The sequence below is a fragment of the Macrotis lagotis genome, chromosome 4 (assembly GCF_037893015.1).
Source record: "Macrotis lagotis isolate mMagLag1 chromosome 4, bilby.v1.9.chrom.fasta, whole genome shotgun sequence".
NCBI classification, from domain to species: Eukaryota; Metazoa; Chordata; class Mammalia; order Peramelemorphia; family Peramelidae; genus Macrotis; species Macrotis lagotis.
In genome coordinates this window covers 80,289,263-80,296,976 of record NC_133661.1, presented here as the reverse complement: position 1 = coordinate 80,296,976, position 7,714 = coordinate 80,289,263, and positions in this window count along the sequence as shown.

Sequence of the window (7,714 nt, the reverse complement as noted above, 5' to 3'; positions counted from 1 at the left end):
AAAGACATCAGCTTCTGGGATGAGACCTCACTATTTGACAAAAATTGCTAGGAAAACTGGAAAATAGTATGGCAAAAATTTGGCATACACCCAAATCCTATACCAAAGTAAGGTCAAAATGGGTACAAAATTTAGACATAAAAGGCTATACCATAGATAAAATAATAGACCAAGAAATGCTATCTATGAGATCTATGGAAAGAGGACAAATTATGACCAAACAAGAAATAAAGTACATTATAAACTGCAAAATGGATGATTTTTATTACATTAAATTTAAAATTTTGCACTAGTAAAATAAATGCTGTCAAAATTAGAAGGAAAGCAGAAAGCTGGGAAACAATCTTTACAACTAGGAGTTCTGATAAAGGTCTTATTTCTAAGATATATAGAAAATTGCATCAAATTTATAAGGTTACAAGTTATTCCCCAATTGATAAATGGCCAAAGGATATGAATAGGCAGTTTTCAACTGAAATTAAAGTTATCATATGAAAAATGTTTGAAATCATTATTGACTAGAGAAGTACAAATTAAAACAATGAGGTATCACTTCACACCTCTCAGATTGGCCAAGATGACAAAAAGGGAAAATGATCAATGTTGGAGAGGTTGTAGTAGAATTGGGATATTGATGCATTGCTGATGGAGTTGTGAACCAATCCAACCATTCTGAACTACAGAACTGTGCCCAAAGAGCAATAAAACTGTTCATATCCTTTGACCCGGCAATTCCAATTCTAGGTCTATATCCAGAAGAAATTATAAAAAATGGGAAAAGTCCTACATGTTCCAAATTTTTTTCAGGAGCTCTTTCTGTAATAGGAAAGAATTGGAAATTGAGGGGATGCTTATCAATTGGGGGATGGCTAAACAAGTTATGGTATATAAATACTATGGAATATTATTGTTCTGTAAGAAACCACAAATGGTCAAAGTCTAGAGAAGCAAGGAAGGATTTAACAGGATCTTTTTTTCTTTTCTTTTTTTGGAGGGTGGGGTGGGGCAAGGCAATGGGATTAATGACTTGCTCAGAGTCATACAGCTAGGTAATTATTAAGTGTCTGAGGTAAGATTTGAGCTCAGGTCTTCCTGACTCCACGGCCGGTGCTCTATCCACTGTACCACCTAGCTACCCCTGGACTTACAGAATCTGATGCTGAGCAAAGGGAGTAGAACCAAGAGAATGATGTACACTATAACAACAACATTGTGAGATGATCAACCTTAATGGAAGCAACTCCTCTCAGCAGTTCAGAGAGACTAACTATGACAATGTTATTCCCATCCAAAGGAAGAAAAACAAACAACAAAAGAAAAAACCAACAGAATCTGATGAACACTTTATAAAAATTATCTCTTATGTATCTCTTTCCCTTAATGCTAATTTCTTACACCAAAAAATGACTAATATGTATATATGTTTATACAAAATATGTATGTGCAATGTTAACCTGACTGCTGGTGAGGGAATGTGGATGGAAAGGGAGGATGGAAGGAAATTTTGTAACAAAAATATACATGTGCATATGGATGAAAATAAATAAATTTTTTAAAAAGTCAGAGAGAAAACAGAGTAAGAGAGACATAAAAACAAAGAGAGAAAGAGAGATGCAGAGACCAACACATAAAGTTAAAATTGCCAGAGAGAAGGCCAGTGCAGATGAGAACATGGAAGCTTAATTACTTCATGTTTAATCTAGGCAATTAGGGAGCACAGTAGAGCCCTGGGCTTGGAATCAGGATGAATCTGAATTCAAATTTAATCTTAGACCCTTCCCACCTATGTGACCTTGTTAAAGTCACTTAAACTATCAGTTTTATCAACTATAAAATAGGGATAGTGATAGTATCAGCCTTTTACAGTTGAGAGACTTAAGAGAAAATATTTAGAAAGTTCTTTACACAGTGCCTGGACCACAGTAGATTCTACATAAATGGTGTTATTATGATGATGTTTTGAAGAAAAAAAATCAAGGAAAGTGGAAACATCGTTCAATACTTTTAATATGCATGAAAAATATTCTGCAAAAGGATGGCTTAAAAAATTTACACTTCGAAGAAAGAAAAAAATTATTGTAGATTTAAAATATCTAAAAATTACCTAATACATTTATTGGGAAGTAATGCAGGAGGAGATTTTAAAATTAAAACCAATACTTGATGATCAGTTTCAAAATGTTTGGACTCTGAATGGCTACAACCATACCCATTTGTAGTTATGAAAATTCAGTTTATATTTTCCTCTATCTCATATTTTTAAGTAGATTTTTTCCCTTCATTTCCTCTATAAATATATCTCTTCACTTAACAATCTATTTTAAGGTAAGTCTATTCCTACTATCTCTTTTCTCTTCATCTTCAAGTTTTACCCTTCCTTATTTATACATCTTTCACCTAGTTTTGGAACCTCGTTTATTAATTCATTTTTTTCTTGCTTTTACCTAATTATTTGATTTTTCTCTTCTTTTTTCATTAGTTATGCAAATAGAATCCTCTTTCTCTCCTCCCTTTGATGTTATTTTGCTACTAGCTTCAAAATTTCATTTTCTGCACTTTTTTCCTAAAAAATGGATTTCTTTCCCTTATCATATTTTATTATGGATTTTTATTCAAATTTCCTGGGTCATGCTTATTTAGTTCTTTAGCTTCTGTGCTTCTCTTGAAATCAAATCTTTTAAGGTACCTATTTTGAGTTCCTTCTCTTAAACAGTTTCTATGTTATTGACTTTTAGATCTTTTCCCCTGGTTTCCACTTTCTGTTGTGACTCACTATTAGATATACCAATTCCTATAACTGCAAGAGAGACTATTGTCCCATGGTATAAATTTTCCCATTTTTCTGATTTTGCAGTTCCTTATTTAACTTTTCCTTCTTGGTCATCCCCTCATCAGTTGCCTCAAAATGTTCTCTCTAGGTGGTGAAATGGATAGAGCACCAGCCCTCTAGTCAGGAGGACCTGAGTTCAAATATGACCTCAGACCCTTAATAACTATCTTAACCCCATTTCCTTAAATAAGTAGATAAAAATTTTTAAAATGTCCTCTCTCTAGAGACATGACCTCATCAGTTAACCCCCAGAAGTTCTCCCCGCCCTTTTCTTGAGGCAGGATGTGTAGTCATTTAAAGTACCAAATCCTTGGAGATCACATCCTTTATAAATTTGCTGTCTTTCTATAGATTATCTCTCTTGTTCCATAGGAACATTTGTATTTCCTATGATTGATACAAGATTTCCCCTTTTCAAATCTTTCCCTTTTACCTCCCCTCCCATTCTATAGATTCTCTTCTTCCTGAGAGACTAAAAGAATATTTTCCTCTCATTGTTAGCCTTTGACAAGATTAGGCCTATATCTCAAAGTCCCCTCTCTCTTCTTCCTTCTCGCTCCCATTTTATGTATCTTTCATTTCATAAAAAAGGAATCATTTAACAGAAAATGCAGAGAAGATAATAAAAGAAAGTTCAGAAAGACAACAGTACAATTTTAAAAGACATTTTATGTTTATGTAATTGAGATTTATGTAACCATATACAATTATATTCTTCTGATCTGTTTTATATATGGAAATGCATATTTGTTTTTGAAATTTATATATAAAATAAAAACTAAATTAAATTTAAAAGAATAATAGATGACTTGATAATTACAATCTAGGGATGGGGGAATGCTGTTGACATATATATATATATATATATATGTATGTATGTATGTATTTGACAAAATACATATAGAAGCTAGGAGGTACAGTGGATAGAGTAACTGTCCTTAGAGTCAGGAGGACAGGAATTTGAATCCAACCTCAAGCATTTGACAGTTACTAACTGACCCTGGGCATGTCACTTAAACCTGATTACCTTGAATCCACGGTCTTCTATAGTAGTCCTGATTCATATCTGGCCACTGGATCCAGATAGCTCTAGAGGAGAAAGTGAGGCTGATGACTTTGTATGATACCCCCCAATCAAATCTGATTCATGTGCATCATTTCTCTGATGTCATAGTCTTCAAGAACAGAGGATAAACATCATTTGACAAAGTCCCTTATGATATCCTTGGTGACAATATGGAAAGATATAGGCTAGGTGACTCAATAGTTAAGGAGATTCAGAACAGCTTGAATGACCATACTCCAAGAGTAATCATTAATATTTAAGAGGTCAGCTAGAAAGGAGGTCCCATAGAGTGGTCCAGGGATCTGTCCTTGGTCCTGAGCTGTTCAACCTATTTTTTTAAATGACTGTGAGGAAAGCATAAAATGTTTATCTTATTTTGATTTGGAGGTGACATGAAACTAAGATAGCCAAAACTTCCTAATAATTATAGCTCTCAAAAAGAAAAAAGAGTGATAGTGGCTCTTTATCATCAGGTATTTTCAAACAGATATGAGATTTTTTGAGAGTCATAATGTTTGTCTTTTATTTTCTTTTTTTTTATCTATTTTTTTAGGTTTTTGCAAGGCAAATGGGGTTAAGTGGCTTGCCCAAGGCCACACAGCTAGGTAATTATTAAGTGTCTGAGGTCGGATTTGAACCCAGGTACTCCTGACTCCAGGGCTGGTGCTTTATCCACTGTGCCACCTAGCCTCCCCTGTCCTTTATTTTCGAAGAAGACCACAACATCAGGGAGGTGATGCCATGATAAGCATTGAGTTGGGTTTGAGTGAGGAAGTGCTGTGCTAAGTCACCAGCCTCACTTTCTCCTCCAGAACCATCTAGAGCCAGTGGTCAGATAAGAATCAGGATGACTGGAGATGGCCCCTGGAAGCAGGGCAATCAGGGTTAAGTGGCCAAGGTCACTCAGCTACTAAGTGTCAGAGTCTGCATCTGAATCCCTGCCCTCCTGATTCCAAGGTCAGTGCTCCATCCACCGCAACGAGCATGAACTAGATCAAGGTTTCTCCACCTGCAAACCATCCCAATAGTTGTTTGGGAAGTTACTCTGTTCAATCTAGCGTGAAGGCCAGTGTGACTTGGATGGAAGGACATCACCCTTCCCTTTGCTCTTCTAATCCTGCGCCCCACCCTTTTCTGTGCTGTTTTGTTCTGTCCTGTTCTGTTTTGCCTAGCTGGTGGACTTCTGGAGAGGCCTGTTAAAGTTCTACCATTAGGGTCAAAGCAAGATCTGTCTCATGGGTCGAGAGCTGGAGAAGTGTGAGTATGAAAAGAGGTGTAGCCTGGTCTTGGGGAAAGGAGATGAGTTAGCTGTCAGTGAGTAGGAAATGGTGTGGATCGGAACAGGGAGGGGGGAAGGGAGAAAGGGGGAAAGGGGGATAGAGGGGAGGGAGAGAGAGACAGAGAGAGAGAGAGAGAGAGAGAGAGAGAGAGACAGAGACAGAGACAGAGACAGAGAGACAGAGAGACAGAGAGAGACAGAGACAGAGAGACGGAGCAGACCCAGAGAGAGAGAGAGACAGAGAGAGACAGAGACAGAGAGAGACAGAGACAGAGAGAGACAGAGACAGAGTGACGGAGCAGACCCAGAGAGAGAGAGAGACACAGAGAGAGAGAGAGAGAGAGAGAGAGACAGAGACAGAGAGACGGAGCAGACCCAGAGAGAGAGAGAGAGAGAGAGACAGAGACAGAGACAGAGACAGAGACAGAGAGACACAGAGACAGAGAGACGGAGCAGACCCAGAGAGAGAGAGAGAGAGAGAGAGACAGAGACAGAGACAGAGGAGAGACCAGTAAGAAGTCGGTCTGTCGCAACTTCCCTTTGCTGAGCATGAATGCCTGGTGCGTGATATAATGTAAAACTCTCTGGCTCTGGAGTCAGAGAACCTGCATCTGCGCCGGCCCAGCCATCCTGTGACTTCTCTTAAGTCTCCATTAAAGAGGAAAAGGTAAGTAATGATTTCTACTCCGCCTCTGAGATAGCTCCAAATTTTCGATCCCCAGTTTCTTTCCCAAGAGAACAACCTTAGATGAATAACAACCCATTTCTCAGAGTATTTATTTCTATGGGTAAAAGCAGCGGGGGAGTCTCCTGAGCTGCACCCCAGGGAGCACCAGGCACAAAGTGGGGGAACAGCAGGGGACCTCTGCCAGAGGGAGCATGTGGAGCCCAGCCCTCAGGGCACACAGCAAGCTGCTTGGTCTTTCCGTGGCCCAGATCCAGAAACAGAAGCAGGCAAGGCTGGTAAGCAGCCGCCTCCAGGGCATGAGCCCATTGAGCTGAGGGAGGGGAGTGAAGAGAGACTGCTGAGCTCTTCTGTCCTCTGCCCCTGGAACAGGAATCTGGGGCTTTGACCACATTCAGATCCTGATCGCAGTCTAGGCCCCCCATAGAACAGCAGGGCCCCCCCACCTCAGCCCCATGGCAGAGGGGGGCGCTTCTGGTCACTCACAGCCTTGTGGGAGTGACCCAAAAGCTCAGGAAGCACCCCAAAACCAGGCCCAGGCTGGGAAAATGAGCAAGCAAAGAAACAAGAGGAAGACCATTGAGAAATATTTTGCAAATGAGGCCAAGAAGGATCAAAGTACTCAGTCTGAAGATGAGGAAGCACAAGCTCCTGCATCTAAAGACTCCAAGAAAAACAGAAATTGGGCTCAGGCTATGGCAGAGCTCAAAAAAGACTTTGAAAATCAAATGAGGGAGTTGGAATAAAAACTGGGAAAAGAAAGCAGAGAGATGCAGGAAAAACATGAAAATGAAGTCAGCAGCTTAGTCAAGGAAATCCAAAAAAATGCTGAAGAAAATAGCATGCTAAAAACCAGCTTAGGTCAAATGGATAAAACAGTTCAAAAAAGTTATTGAGGAGAAGAATGCCTTAAAAAGCAAAATTGGACAGATGGAAAAAGAGGTAAGAAAACTCTCTGAGGAGAACAAATCCTTCAGACAAAGAATAGAATTCAGGGAAATTGATGAATTTACCAGAAATCAGGAATCAATACTTCAAAACCAAAAAGATGAAAAATTAGAAGAAAAATGTGAAATAACCCATTGAAAAAACAACTGATATGGAAAACAGACTTAGGAAAGATAATTTAAAAATTATTGGAATACCTGAAAGTCATGATCAGGAAAAGAGCCTTGACATCATTTTCAAAGAATTACTATAGGAAAATTGCCCTGATATTTTAGAAGCAGAGGGCAAAATAGAAATGGAGAGAATCCACCGATCCCCCAGAGAAAGAGATCCCAAAAAATCAACCCCTAGGAATATTATAGCCAAGTTCCAGAACTCCCAAGTCAAAGAGAAATATTACGAGCAGCCAAAAGGACACAGTTCAAATATCGTGGAGCTGCAGTCAGGATCACACAGGACTTAGCAGCAACTACATTGGAAGCTCGTAAGGCTTGGAATATAATATACTGGAAGGCAAAAGAGCTTAGAATGCAACCAAGAATGAACTACCCAGCAAGGCTGAATGTCTTCTTCCAGGGAAAAAGATGGACTTTCAATGAACCAGGGTAATTTCAAATGTTCTTTTTGGAATGGCCAGAGCTGAACTCAGGTGAAGCATGGAGATTGGAGGAGAGGGGGAAAATATGAGGGACTTAATGATGATGAACTGCATGTATTCCTGCATAGAAAAATGACATTGATAATACTGATATGAACCTTCTCAGTTAATAGAGCAGGTAGAGGGAGCTTTTATAGTTGAAGCACAGGAGAAAGCTGAATTTGAAGATAAAATATGGTGTAAAAATGGAGTCAATAGAAAAAAAGGGAAATGTAATGGGCGAAAGAAAAAGGAGAGGGGAATAGGCC